We start from the raw sequence: 14622 nt of genomic DNA, 5'->3' as shown, positions 1-14622 counted from the left end.
GCCTAGACTAAGCAGGAATAGGAGTTCTTGGGGCATGGTCAGGTTGTTGGAATACTCTAAAAATGAGACTGGAGGGATTCATATGATTTTTGGATTAAGAGATGGTAGATAAATGAGAAGTTCCTATATTTTGGTCTGAGCAATTAAAAAAGTCTTGCAAGAGCATATCAAATAAAAGAAGTTTTTAAAGATGGGGAAGGCCTATTGGAGCTTGAAAGCTTATTAAAATCACTGGTAGTCTTGTCTGTATCCTTAGAGTTTGGTGCATAGCAAGTGCTTATTAACCTTAGCAGTTACTTTTTAAATTTCTTAGCTTTTAAATAGTAGGTAGACAGACGTAGTGGTGCACAACTTAAAACCTCCGCAAGCCCTTTGAGTTGAAAATCTTCATTCTCATTCACTCCTATTATCCGTAGGTTTGGTCTTCTCATTGCGTCCTGTATTTCTTGGATGTTTTGAGTTAGGATCTTTTTGCATTTTACATTTTCCTTGATTGTTGTGCCGATGTTCTCTATGGAATCTTCTGCACCTGAGATTCTCTCTTCCATCTCTTGTATTCTGTTGCTGATGCTCATATCTATGGTTCCAGATTTCTTTCCTAGGGTTTCTATCTCCAGTGTTGCCTCATTTTGGGTTTTCTTTATTGTGTCTACTTCCCTTTTTAGGTCTAGTATGGTTTTGTTCATTTCCATCATCTGTTTGGATGTGTTTTCCTGTTTTTCTGTAAGGACTTCTACCTGTTTGATTATGTTATCCTGTTTTTCTTTAAGGATTTGTAACTCTTTAGCAGTGTTCTCATGAAATTCTTTAAGGGATTTTTGTGCTTCCTCTTTATTGTCGTCTGCCTGTTTAGTAGTGTTCTCCTGCATTTCTTTAAGTGTGTTATTAAAGTCCTTCTAGAAGTCCTCTATCATCATCAGGAGATATGCTTTTAAATCCGTGTCTAGCTTTTCCGGTGTGTTGGGGTGCCCTGGACTGGGTGAAGTGGGGGTGCTGGGTTCTGATGATGGTGAGTGGTCTTGGTTTCTGTTAGTAAGATTATTACGTTTACCTTTCGCCATCTGGTAATCTCTGGGGTTAGTTGTTATCGTTGTCACTGTTTAATGATTGGAGCAGAAGCTGTGTTCCACTCACCAGCAGTCCCAAAATCCTGCGGCGGGGGTCGTGGGTAGCTGGCGGGTGTCAGGCAACCCTGCTCTCCCGCTACCCCGGCGCTGATCCGGCCGGATTAGGCCTGTGGCCCTACTCAGGCTGGTTTCCGCTTCCCTAACTAATGCAGTCTCAGGTCCCGCGCAATTGGATTGGAGCAGAGGCTGTGCTCCACTCACCAGAAGTCTTAAGATCCTGTGGCGGGTGTTGTGGGTAGCTGGCGAGTGTCAGTCGACCCTGCGCCCCAACTGCCCTGGTGTTTTTCTGACCGGAAGAGGGTTGTGGCCCTATGTAGGCCGGATTTCTCTCTCCCCAACCAGAGCAGTCTCAGGTCCCGCGTGATTGGACTGGAGCAGAAGCTGTGTTCCACTCACCAGCAAACATCTTCAACAAAATTATAGAAGAAAACTTCCCAAATCTAAAGAAAGAGATGCCCATGAACATACAAGAAGCCTACAGAACTCCAAATAGACTGGACCAGAAAAGAAATACCTCCCGACACATTATAATCAGAACAACAAATGCTCTAAATAAAGATAGAATACTAAAAGCAGTAAGAGAAAAAGGCCAAGTAACATATAAAGGCAAGCCTATCAGAATTACACCAGATTTTTCACCAGAGACTATGAAAGCCAGAAGATCCTGGACGGATGTTATACAGACACTAAAAGAACACAAATGCCAGCCCAGGCTACTATACCCAGCCAAACTCTCAATTAACATAGATGGAGAAACCAAAGTATTCCACGACAAAACCAAATTCACACATTATCTCTCCACGAATCCAGCCCTTCAAAGGATAATAACAGAAAAAAACCAATACAAGGACAGGAACCACGCCCTAGAAACAACAAGAAGGTAATCCCTCAACAAACCTAAAAGAAGACAGCCACAAGAACAAAATGCCAACTTTAACAACCATAATAACAGGAAACAACAATTACTTTTCCTTAATATCTCTTAATATCAATGGACTCAACTCCCCGATAAAAAGACATAGACTAACAAACTGGCTACACAAACAAGACCCAACATTTTGCTGTTTACAGGAAACTCATCTCAGAGAAAAGGATAGACACTACCTCAGAATGAAAGGCTGGAAAACAATTTTCCAAGCAAATGGCATGAAGAAACAAGCTGGAGTAGCCATTCTAATATCTGATAAGATTGACTTCCAACCCAAAGTCATTAAAAAAGACAGGGAGGGACACTTCATACTCATCAGATGTAAAATCCTCCAAGAGGAACTATCAATCCTGAATATCTATGCTCCAAATACAAAGGCAGCCACATTCATTAAAGAAACTTTAGTAAATCTCAAAGCACACATTGCACCTCATACAATAATAGTGGGAGACTTCAACACACCACTTTCACCAATGGACAGATCATGGAAACAGAAACTAAACAGGGACACAGTGAAACTAACAGAAATTATGAATCAAATGGATCTGGCAGATATCTACAGAACATTCTATCCTAAAACAAAAGGATATACCTTCTTCTCAGCTCCTCATGGTACCTTCTCCAAAATTGACCACATAATTGGTCACAAAGCAGGCCTAAGCAGATACAAAAATATTGAAATTGTCCCATGCATCCTATCAGATCACCATGGACTAAGGCTGATCTTCAATAACAAAATAAATAATAGAAAGCCAACCTTCACGTGGAAACTGAACAACACTCTTCTCAATGATACCTTGGTCAAGGAAGGAATAAAGAAAGAAATTAAGGACTTTTTAGAGTTCAATGAAAATGAAGCCACAACATACCCAAACTTATGGGACGCAATGAAAGCATTTCTAAGAGGAAAACTCATAGCTCTGAGTGCCTCCAAAAGGAAACTAGAGAGAGCACACATTAGCAGCTTGACAACACACCTAAAAGCACTAGAACAAAAGGAAGCAAATTCACCCAAGAGGAGTAGACGGCAGGAAATAATCAAACTCAGGGGTGAAATCAACCAAGTGGAAACAAGAAAAACTATTCAAAGAATCAACCAATCAAGGAGCTGGTTCTTTGAGAAAATCAACAAGATAGATAAACCCTTAGCCAGACTCACTAGAGGGCACAGGGAAAGCATCCTAATTAACAAAATCAGAAATGAAAAAGGAGACATAACAACAGATCCTGAAGACATCCAAAACACCATCAGATCCTTCTACCAAAGGCTATACTCAACAAAACTGGAGAACCTGGATGAAATGGAGAAGTTCCTAGACAGATACCAGGTACCAAAGTTTAATCAAGATCAGGTTAATGATCTAAACAGCCCTATATCCCCCAAAGAAATAGAAGCAGTCATTAATAGTCTCCCAACTAAAAAAAGCCCAGGACCAGATGGGTTCAGTGCAGAGTTCTATCAGACCTTCAAAGAAGATCTAATCCCAGTTCTTCACAAACTATTCCACAAAATAGAAACAGAAGGTACTCTACCCAACTCATTCTATGAAGCCACAATTACTCTGATACCTAAACCACAAAAAGACCCAACAAAGATAGAAAACTTCAGACCAATATCCCTTATGAATATTGATGCAAAAATCCTCAATAAAGTTCTTGCTAACCGAATCCAAGAACACATCAAAACAATCATCCATCCTGACCAAGTAGGTTTCATCCCAGGGATGCAGGGATGGTTCAATATACGGAAATCCATCAACGTAATCCACTATATAAACAAACTCAAAGACAAAAACCACATGGTCATCTCGTTAGATGCGGAAAAAGCATTTGACAAGATCCAACACCCATTCATGATAAAAGTCTTGGAAAGATCAGGAATTCAAGGCCCATACCTAAAGATGATAAAAGCAATCTACAGCAAACCAGTAGCCAACATCAAAGTAAATGGTGAGAAGCTTGAAGCAATCCCTCTAAAATCAGGGACTAGACAAGGCTGTCCACTTTCTCCATACCTATTCAACATTGTACTTGAAGTCCTAGCCAGAGCAATTCGACAACAAAAGGAGATCAAAGGGATACAAATTGGAAAAGATGAAGTCAAAATATCACTCTTTGCAGATGATATGATAGTATATATAAGTGACCCTAAAAATTCCACCAGAGAACTCCTAAGCCTGATAAACAGCTTTGGTGAAGTAGCTGGATATAAAATTAACTCAAACAAATCAATGGCCTTTCTCTACACAAAGAATAAACAGGCTGAGAAAGAAATTAGGGAAACAACACCCTTCTCAATAGTCACAAATAATATAAAATATCTTGGCGTGACTCTAACTAAGGAAGTGAAAGATCTGTATAATAAAAACTTCAAGTCTCTGAAGAAAGAAATTCTAGAAGATCTCAGAAGATGGAAAGATCTCCCATGCTCATGGATTGGCAGGATCAACATTGTAAAAATGGCTATCTTACCAAAAGCAATCTACAGATTCAATGCAATCCCCATCAAAATTCCAAATCAATTCTTCAACGAATTAGAAAGTGCAATCTGCAAATTCATCTGGAACAACAAAAAACCTAGGATAGCAAAAACTCTTCTCAAGGATAAAAGAACCTCTGGTGGAATCACCATGCCGGACCTAAAGCTCTACTACAGAGCAATTGTGATAAAAACTGCATGGTTCTGGTATAGTGACAGACAAATAGACCAATGGAATAGAATTGAAGACCCAGAAATGAACCCACACACCTATGGTCACTTGATCTTCGACAAGGGAGCTAAAAACATCCAGTGGAAGAAAGACAGCATTTTCAACAAATGGTGCTGGCACAACTGGTTGTTAACATGTAGAAGAATGCGAATCGATCCATTCCTATCTCCTTGTACTAAGGTCAAGTCTAAGTGGATCAAGGAACTTCACATAAAACCAGAGACACTGAAACTTATAGAGGAGAAAGTGGGGAAAAGCCTTGAAGATATGGGCACAGGGGAAAAATTCCTGAATAGAACAGTAATGGCTTGTGCTGTAAGATCGAGAATTGACAAGTGGGACCTCATGAAACTACAAAGCTTCTGCAAGGCTAAAGACACCATCAATAAGACAAAAAACCACCAACAGATTGGGAAAGGATCTTCACCTATCCTAAATCAGATAAGGGACTAATATCCAATATATATAAAGAACTCAAGAAGGTGGACTCCAGAAAGTCAAATAACCCCATTAAAAAATGGGGCTCAGAACTGAACAAAGAATTCTCACCTGAGGAATATCGAATGGCAGAGAAACACCTGAAAAAATGTTCGACATCCTTAATCATCAGGGAAATGCAAATCAAAACAACCCTGAGATTCCACCTCACACCAGTCAGAATGGCTAAGATCAAAAATTCAGGTGACAGCAGATGCTGGCGAGGATGTGGAGAAAGAGGAACACTCCTCCATTGTTGGTGGGATTGCAAGCTTGTACAACCACTCTGGAAATCAATCTGGCGGTTCCTCAGAAAATTGGACATAGTACTACCGGAGGATCCAGCAATACCTCTCCTGGGCATATATCCAGAAGATGTCCCAACCGGTAAAAAAGACACATGCTCCACTATGTTCATAGCAGCCCTATTTATAATAGCCAGAAGCTGGAAAGAACCCAGATGTCCCTCAACAGAGGAATGGATACAGAAATTATGGTACATTTACACAATGGAGTACTACTCAGCTATTAAAAAGAATGAATTTATGAAATTCCTAGCCAAATGGATGGACCTGGAGGGCATCATCTTGAGTGAAGTAACACAATCACAAAAGAACTCACACAATATGTATTCACTGATAAGTGGATATTAGCCCAAAACTTAGGATACCCAAGATATAAGATACAATTTGATAAACGCATGAAACTCAAGAAGAATGAAGACCAAAGTGTGGACACTGTGCACCTTCTTAAAATTGGGAACAAAACACCCAGGGAAGGAGTTACAGAGACAAAGTTCGTAGCTGTGATGAAAGGATGGACCATTTAGAGACTGCAATATCCAGGGATCCATCCCATAATCAGCTTCTAAATGCTGACACCATTGCATACACTAGCAAGATTTTGCTGAAAGGACCCAAATATAGCTGTCTCTTGTGAGACGATGCCGGGGCCTAGCAAACACAGGAGTGGATGTTCACAGTCAGCTATTGGATGTATCACAGGGCTCCCAATGGAGAAGCTAGAGAAAGTACCCAAGGAGCTAAAGGGATCTGCAACCCTATTGTTGGAACAACATGATGTACTAACCAGAACCCCGGAGCTCTTGTCTCTAGCTGCATATGTATCGAAAGATGACCTAGTCGGCCATCAATGGAAAGAGAGGCCCATTGGACTTGCAAACTTTATATGCCCCAATATAGGGGAATGCCAGGGCCAAAAGAATGGGAATGGGTGGGTAGGGAAGTGGGGGGCGCTATGGGGGGCTTTTGGGATAGCATTGGAAATGTAATTGAGGAAAATATGTAATAAAAATATTAAAAAAAAAAAAAAAAAAAAAAAAAAAACCTCCGCAAGCTCAGGCAGGATGAGTATCAGAGTGCATAAGCTCAAATATTTATCACTCAAGATGGATCAATATTTACCAGGGGTTTTGATTTGTTTTACTGATGTAATAAAGAAGGACGTACAGTTAGTTTTAAATTGCATTGAATCAGAAGCTGAAGTATTTCAAATTTTTTCCTTTTCCTTCTAATTGTTTTGAAATTAAAGTTATTGATTGGTTCTGAAATTTACATGCCATTGTGAGGTCAGAGTAGTATAGAATGTTTGCTTTTCTTTATCTTTGAGCTCCTAATGTGTTCAGAAATATAAGAATGATAGGAAAGTTGTCCACTGATTGTCACAAAGAAAGTAAATTTGTGAAAGTTGATTTGAGAAGAAATTTAAGATCATGACTTTGAAAGTTTTTGTTTGTCTTTTAATTTAAACTAAAGCAGAGTTCGGTAGGTCACTCCAACACTCTGGGAGGGTCTTGGGTTTGAGAGCAATTTGGACTAGATAATGAGATCTTATCTTAAAAAACCAACTATTGTTTTATTACCTTGGGTTTCACAATAATTCATTTCTATCCATGCAAAGAGACTGAGATAGGAAATATTTTTGAGGGCTTAGGAGATGGCTCAGTTAGTGACCTGCTTACAAAGGAACTAAGATTGATCTCCAGAACCCACGTCAAGAAGTGTGGACATGATGGTATGCTGGAGCAAACAGGCTCATTCCTGGCCTGCTGGTCTGCTGGCCTGCTTTACTGGACTGAACATCCAGGTGTCCAGCACCTATAGAAGGAATGGTAGACAAGGTTGTCTTCAGTCTACACACACGTACACAAATATTTTTAAGTAGTGTAGGTAAAGCAGACATACAGTACTGTAGCTAAAGTATAGCATACAGAAAAGAGAACAAGAAAAGCCAAAAGGTGACAGGCCTGAGTTATAAACAGGATATATAAAGCTATCCTTGTCTAGTTGTATTGTAGCATGGAGAATGTTCAAAATAAGTGGAATGTGCCGTACAGTGGTAGCGAATGATGAGAATGACATTAGGGGTGTAGCTCAGTGCTAAGGCCTAGGCTTGGCACATGTGAGACCCAAAAGTAAAGGTAAATGAGAGTGCTTGACTTGCTATTAGAGAAGGCACAGACCTCTGAGACATACAGATCAATAATACTAAGTAATAAAAACAACTAAGTGAATTTAGAGAGAAAGTATACGTTTCACTTCATAATTTTTTTTCTTCCCAGAATATAAATGAATTCAATCTGATCTTTAAAAATGTGAAACTTATTTGAGATGTTTTGTTTGTTTTTCTGAGGGTTTCCCTCTGCAGCTCTGGCTTCGGTGGAACTCACTCTGTAGATCAGGCTGGCCTCAAACAGATATACCTGCCCCTGCCTCTACCTCCCCAGTGCGCTGGGATTAAAGGTTTTGTGTGTGTGTGTGTGTGTGTGTGTGTGTGTGTGTGTGTGTGTGTGTGAGTGAGTGTGCGCGTGCCACCATACCCAGCTCTAGGCTCTATATAGGATATCCTGAATTTATTGACAAGACAATTAGCCTGGAGATCTCACCCTTTCAGAAGGAAGGTTGTTTCCTGTAAATTCTATACTATAAATTTGGTTTTTTTCATTTGGCACAGGGTCTTACTATTTAAACCAAATTCAGAGAAACCTACCTACCACTGCTTCCTCAGTACTAGGATTAAAGATGCCCTACCATGCCCAGTTTACTTTCCTTTTTATCACTCTGAGATTGAAAAACATTCCCTGCTGGGCTGTTGGGGAGCATGCCTTTAATCCCAGCTCTTGGCAGGCAGAGGAAGGCAGATTTCTGAGTTCTAGGCCTGCCTGGTCCTTAGAGTGAGTTTCAAGGCAGTCAGAGGTATACAGAGACACCCTGTCTGGAAAAACCAAAAGAAAAGAAAAAACACTCCCCTTTCCTCTGTTGCAATCAGTAGGTAATGAGGTAACTTGTTTGTTCGTACTTGGGTGTTTTCTTCAGTTGTGAGTCTTTTTGTAATGTATATATTCTGTAGCATTTATCAAAGGTCTTGGTTTTTAAAGTTTAGTTTTTACTTTTTACATGTGTGTGTGTGTGAGTGTATGGCATACGAGTGGAGTCTAGAAGAAGCCATCAAATTACCCGAAACTGGAGTTACAAGTGATTGTGTGCTACCAGATTTGGGTACTAGGAACCACCTTTAAGTCTTGGAAGAGCGTTGCGTGCCTATAACAACTGAGCCAGCTTTCTAGCCCTTTAATTTGTTTTAAAACTCTTCTAGACTCTTGTATGTCTTAAATTTTTGTATGTTAAGGTAAAGGATTTCATTTAGTTCTGTAAGCCCTACTTTGGGAATTATATACAATAGTAGGTGAAGTATGTTTTATAAAGTATTAATATATTACTGAATATATTAAAGGTAGTTCTTAACTTTATCTGTCTTGAGATCCTTTAAAAACAGTTTTTAAATTGAAATATAAATACATCATTTCCCTCTTCCCCACCCACCCTAATTATTGCCTCTTGCTGTCTCTCAAATACAAGGGCTCTTTCTAAAAAATTGTTTATATATATATATATATATATATATATATATATATATATATATATATATATATATAATTCATATACACATGTGTGTGTGTGTGTGAGCGAGAGAGAGAGAGAGATGTTATTTGGGTTTGGTATTTGATTTTTTGGTTTAATTCATATAATTATTGAATGTAATTTTAAGATGCTTTTGTTGTGGTTTTGTTTTAGCACCTTCTGAGTGAGAAACACAGGAACTTTGCACAGAGTAACCAGTATCAAGTTGTTGATGATATTGTATCTCAGTTAGTTTTCGATTTTGTGGAATATGGAAGAGACACACCTAAAAAGAAAAGGTAATTTGCCAAAGATACTGTTAAGCTATTTTATGGCACTCAGATTTAATATAATGTTTGTCTGCTCTTAGAAAGAGTACAGATTTTTTTCTAATGATGTAAATATTTTTTAGAACGAATACCTTCTTCCCTTCTTTTTTTTTTCTATATGAACTACAATTTTTAATTTTTTACAGTTTTTAGTTTTTTTTTGATTTTTAATATTTTTATTACATATTTTCCTCAATTACATTTCCAATGCTATCCCAAAAGTCCCAAAAGTCAGGGGAACATTACTTAAGAAAGTAAAGATATAGTAGCAGGCAGCATTGTAGCAGGCAGCATTGTCAACCTCTGGTGTCGAACCATGTGGTTTTCAATGTACTCAGTCTAAAAATGTTGATTAGGAATGCTTTTATATGGGTATACAGTAGGGTTGATAATTGGTCATCTGTTTTTGTCCTAGTCTTAGGGCATAACGATTAGAGGTGTGATAGTGAAGCACAACTCTGAAAAGCAAGTAGGGGGTGCTCTGTGTTTAGACCCTGGATCTCTGTAGGACTCTTGGTGGACATTATGGCTGACTACTAATGTGGCCATGTGCGACTCCTGTGAGGACTTAAAATGTTTTGAAAGTTTCAGGAAGGACCTGAACAATTTTTTATCTAGTTATTCCCTAATCATTTTATCAGTACAGCTTTTTTACTTCTTGTCAGTCTCCAGTTGGACTACTGTGACATTTTTGAACTCGAAATTTGTTAGAAGGAACTCTAGTCCCTATTTTGGTTTTACTTTGCTTTTTCGGGATCATACCTAAGGCCTCACCAATGAGGCACAAAGAGGGAATCTTTGGCATTGCTTAAACACTATATATAAGTAAAGGGAACTGCTCTGGTTGGAGAGACAGGTGGATTGTAGAGGGCTCACTGTTTCTTGTGATGTATAATGCAAAGTGTAATTGGGGAACTGATAACGTGTCATGTGTTTGCATAATTAGGATTGTTCAAGAGATTCTAAGATTCTACGTGAGGCAGACGTTTAGGTCAAAAATATGTTTGAATTTAAAGGGTTACTTTGTCGCCTTTACATGTGCAAAGATCTAGTTCACTTTGATATGAAATAGTTTAAATGGAAAATATGTTTCTGCTTTTAGTTTCAAACAAGTACTTTCTGAAACCAAACAAACATTAAAGCACTAGTATTTTTTAAAGATAACAACAAAATCAGGGTCAGATACAGATACTGTCATCTTTCTTTGGTTTATACAATTCATGCTGTTTTGTTTTTTTCATAATTAGTTCAAAGGGTATTGTTTATCTCAAGGAGGGAGCCGAATGAATGGGGAGGTGGTACCCTAGTTCAGTTTAGGTGATTGCTGTGTTTTACTTTAAAAACATCTAAAGTAAATATTACGATTTCTGTGTTAGGGTTATCCTAAGTCAGTTTCGTAAATAACTCATACATAGTTTTATTCATTTCTAAATTCTTGCGTTTTTTTTTTTTTCTTTATAAAGAATAAGATACAGTGTTGGGTCCCTTTCTTCTGTTTCTGCAAATGTCCTGAAAAACACTGCACCGAAGGAGAAGCCACTCTTGGAGCCCAATTTCCAGAAGGACGTGGGAGAAAGCAGTGGGCAACTATCAAGCAGAACTCTCAGTATGAAGAAACCCGGAAACCTGAAGAAAAGCCTGGGTTTGCTTCAGAGCCTACAACCTATTCTTCAGCTGGATTGAAAGGATGTGACCGGAAACCAGTGAGCGTGTTCAATGCCAGTGAGCCCGACCCAGAGCAGGAGTGTTCACAGCTACCTCTGCATGACAGCACACTGGAACACCAAGTGACTGTAGGTAGAAATGATGGAGAACAGAGAGTAGACGCCGCTCCAGGCGTGTCGCAGTTCTGTGGACAAGTTTCTCATCTCAGTACAGAAAGTAATCTACCCCAACCACAGTTAACTGCAGACATTACACAGCTTTCAGCAAAAGATCTGCAAGAAAAGGGCTTTCATGTTGTGATAGGTCATGCTTCTGACCTGGTGGCATTAAATACATCAAAAGAGCAGCTAACAATGAAGGCGAGAACTCCACCCTGTAGTCCCCAGGAGCCTCATGAGTGTGACGCTGGGAACATGGAGAATTTGCCTTGCGGTAAGATCCAGCGGAAAGTGAGAATGCTATTAGGCCAAAAAACAGCAAAGGCTGAACTGGGTGCTGAATTGGATAAAAAGAGAACTGAGTATCTTCCTGCACATGAAGACAGAACTTGTGGGTCACCAGTACAGTCTCTTTTGGACCTTTTTCAGACAAGTGAGGAGAAATCAGAATTTTTGGGTTTTACCAGCTACACTGAAAACAGTGGAATATGTGATGTTTTAGATATTTGGGAGGAAGAAAATTCAAGTAGCCTGTTGTCAACGTTTTTTTCTTCTCCTTCAACTTCTGCATTCGTTGGATTTTAGTATTTAATGTGCTTTTCAGAAGTGACAGCTCTATTCCTAAAGTTTTTATAAATACATATATAATTAGTTGTGGGGGGGAGTTGTTTTGTTTTTGCAAACTTTGTTTATGGAGCCATCTGTAAATATTAATTAAGGTGGTATTTGTAATTTTTTACAGGATTGAGTAGCTGTTACGAATTATACAATAAAAACTTGTGACTTATTTTATATTCCTGAGAGTAAAAATGAATATCATTTGCTTTATCACTGAAAATAATTTCAAGTGAGATTTGAAACCTATCAAAAATTTATGCACTATATATTACATACTATTAACTATTGCCTATTAGCATAGATTTCTATGATCAACATGTTATGCTTAAAAAAAATTCAGGTAGAAAGGAAGAAAAAGAACGTACTAATTGGTATATTTGGATTCTGGCCATTACTAGAAACATTGGCTCTAGACACAGACTCAGCTGGATTCTGTTAGGATCCTGACCCTGCAGACTGAAGTTATTGCAGGGCTCAAAATAATCCCAAAAAAAACCTTAAGGGGAAGGAATTTAAGTAATTCAGTTAATTGAGAATAATTTCTTTAAAAATTGGTTTTTGTTTGGTACTAGATGATAAGAGATGTAGTGGATTGTTGGAATTGTTTTTAAATGCATGGGAGGAGTGACACAATCTGTCACTTGACTATTAAATAGAACAGGAAAATTTCTAAGTGTAAGATGAATGTCATCCTTTACCTTTGAGTATATGTGTATAGGAGTGGAACGATAGCCACTGAGGAGAGTTTTTCATGGTCTAAAGGATGATGCTATTAACTACTGTATAAAGATACAATGTCACTAAAACGTTGATTATCAGTATTCACTTAAAGTATTTTGTTACGTTTATTTATGTGAGTACTAGGGGTGGATGGATCACAGGCTATGTCATGGTTGTGGAAGTCGGAGGACTCCCCATGAAAATTCTTTCCTACCATGTAGGTCCTAGAGATCAGAGTCTTGTTGTCAGGTGTGATGGCAGGCCCCTATCTACTACCCTTCTCATGGGTCCAATAGTAGTCATTTTTTGAGACTAAGGCAAAATGTCAATAAACAACTTCCAGGGGCAAAAAAACACTGCAAATTGAAAAAAGGCTGTTACTCTTAAAGTATCATACAACAAACAATTATTTGGGAATATAAAAAAATCTAGAAAGTTAGAAAATATGTAGGCTTTTTTAACCTTCATGTCTCCAAATGGATTTGTATCATTTTGCCTTCGTTGTATTTAATAAAAGCTGAATACTTCCAATAGTTTTAATTTTTAATTTGACTAGGTTTGAACTAAAATACTATTTAGAACATCTCCAAGACCTTCCTAATGAATACTGGGCCTTAAAGTTTAAATGTTTTACTACCCAAAACAGAGCAATAAATGATTTGTATGGGTTGGACAATGTGGAAGACACTCAGCCTAGGCACATAGATGAAAGAATTTTAACTAAGACTTAGGTCGTTCTCCTTCCCTCCCTCAGATCTTCTGATCTGGTTTCTAGATCCTTCAAGTATCCTTAAGCAGGATAGATAGTGTTAAGTCAATTTGACTAGTAAAAAATAACATGCTTTCAATTAAAGAAATCTTATTTAATATTTGAGAAATCAGTTTATTTCAATTTTGCTTTTTATAATTGTCAGCTCAGGCAAAAATACATACATACATACATACATACATACATACATACATGTAAAACAACTAACTGCATTAGTAGTTCTGTTCACTAAGTTGTAACGCTAATTTTCCAGTTTCATTCCTCAGGTCAAGTTTTCATTGATAACTAATGAGTTTCTTTAAGTAAAATCTTTATTATTAATAAACATTTTATTTTTTGAGTTTTGTCTTAGAAAATTTTAAGCAAGATAGATAGTTCTATTGTCAAGTTTCAGAATTCTTATATTGACTTCTAATGCTTATAAACTCAACAACAAAAAATGCTTCTGAGTACTCCTTTTCAGAAGCAACCAAAATTTTCCTGTTCTGAAGGCTCTGTGCTGTTGTGTTTGTTTCAAGTGATACAAACGTGGAAGGGAGAACCTCAGTTTGGAATGCAGGCATGAATTAATATTTGTAGTAGTTTATGCAGGAGGAGGACCTAACCCAGTGTGGGGAGTGTGATCTATTTATGGCACATGGACCTAGGATGGATACAAAAGCAGCCTGAGCAAGCCCTGGAGAGCTAACTAGTATTCAGTGTTCCTCCATGGCCTCTGCTTCAGTTCCTACCTCCAAACTCATGCCCTGAGCCCCTACTGCCCTTGCTTGCCTCCTTGAGAGACTATCATGTACTCTGAAATAAATGCTTCCTCCCCCAAGTTAACCAACTTTTTTAAATCCATGCTTTATCACACCAACAGAAAACTACTGCCATCTGTTACTAGAAGGAGTAAACTGAGTGATAGATATATTCCCCAAAGGATCCTCAAAATTTATGACGCATCCAAAAATATACATTAGGTACCTCTAATCCCATAAAATCCTTTCCTTACTCCATCATAGCTCTTTTCATATACTCTGTATATACTTAGGTCCTCAAAAGTCTCCTGTCCCTTGAGTGCCTGGTGTATTCCAGAAAAGCTGGGGATTCTATAGGAGGCAAACTCAGATGAATTTTGTTTTGCGGGATATTTCAGGAGTGACTTTGGATGTCCACTGACTCCAAGGGGAGCTTCTTAGAGTTGCTAAGTGAAGGTAG

At 38.3% G+C, this 14622-nt stretch overlaps 1 pseudogene across 1 annotated transcript in view; it reads left to right on the top strand.

Moving 5' to 3' along the window:
* The window catches only part of LOC147004892 (protein DBF4 homolog A-like), a 203279-nt pseudogene extending 191167 nt beyond the window's left edge, over nt 1–12112 (top strand). The window contains exons 6-7 of the transcript XR_015046885.1: nt 9338–9462; nt 10956–12112. The product of XR_015046885.1 is annotated as a protein DBF4 homolog A-like (transcript). The remainder of the gene's footprint in view (nt 1–9337; nt 9463–10955) is intronic.
* The last annotated feature ends 2510 nt before the right edge of the window (nt 12113–14622 follow it).

This window comes from Mus caroli, unplaced genomic scaffold (genome assembly GCF_978045245.1).
Source record: "Mus caroli unplaced genomic scaffold, Mus_caroli_1 scaffold_4, whole genome shotgun sequence".
In the NCBI taxonomy this organism is placed as follows: domain Eukaryota; kingdom Metazoa; phylum Chordata; class Mammalia; order Rodentia; family Muridae; genus Mus; species Mus caroli.
This window is presented reverse-complemented; position numbering and strand designations above follow the sequence as displayed.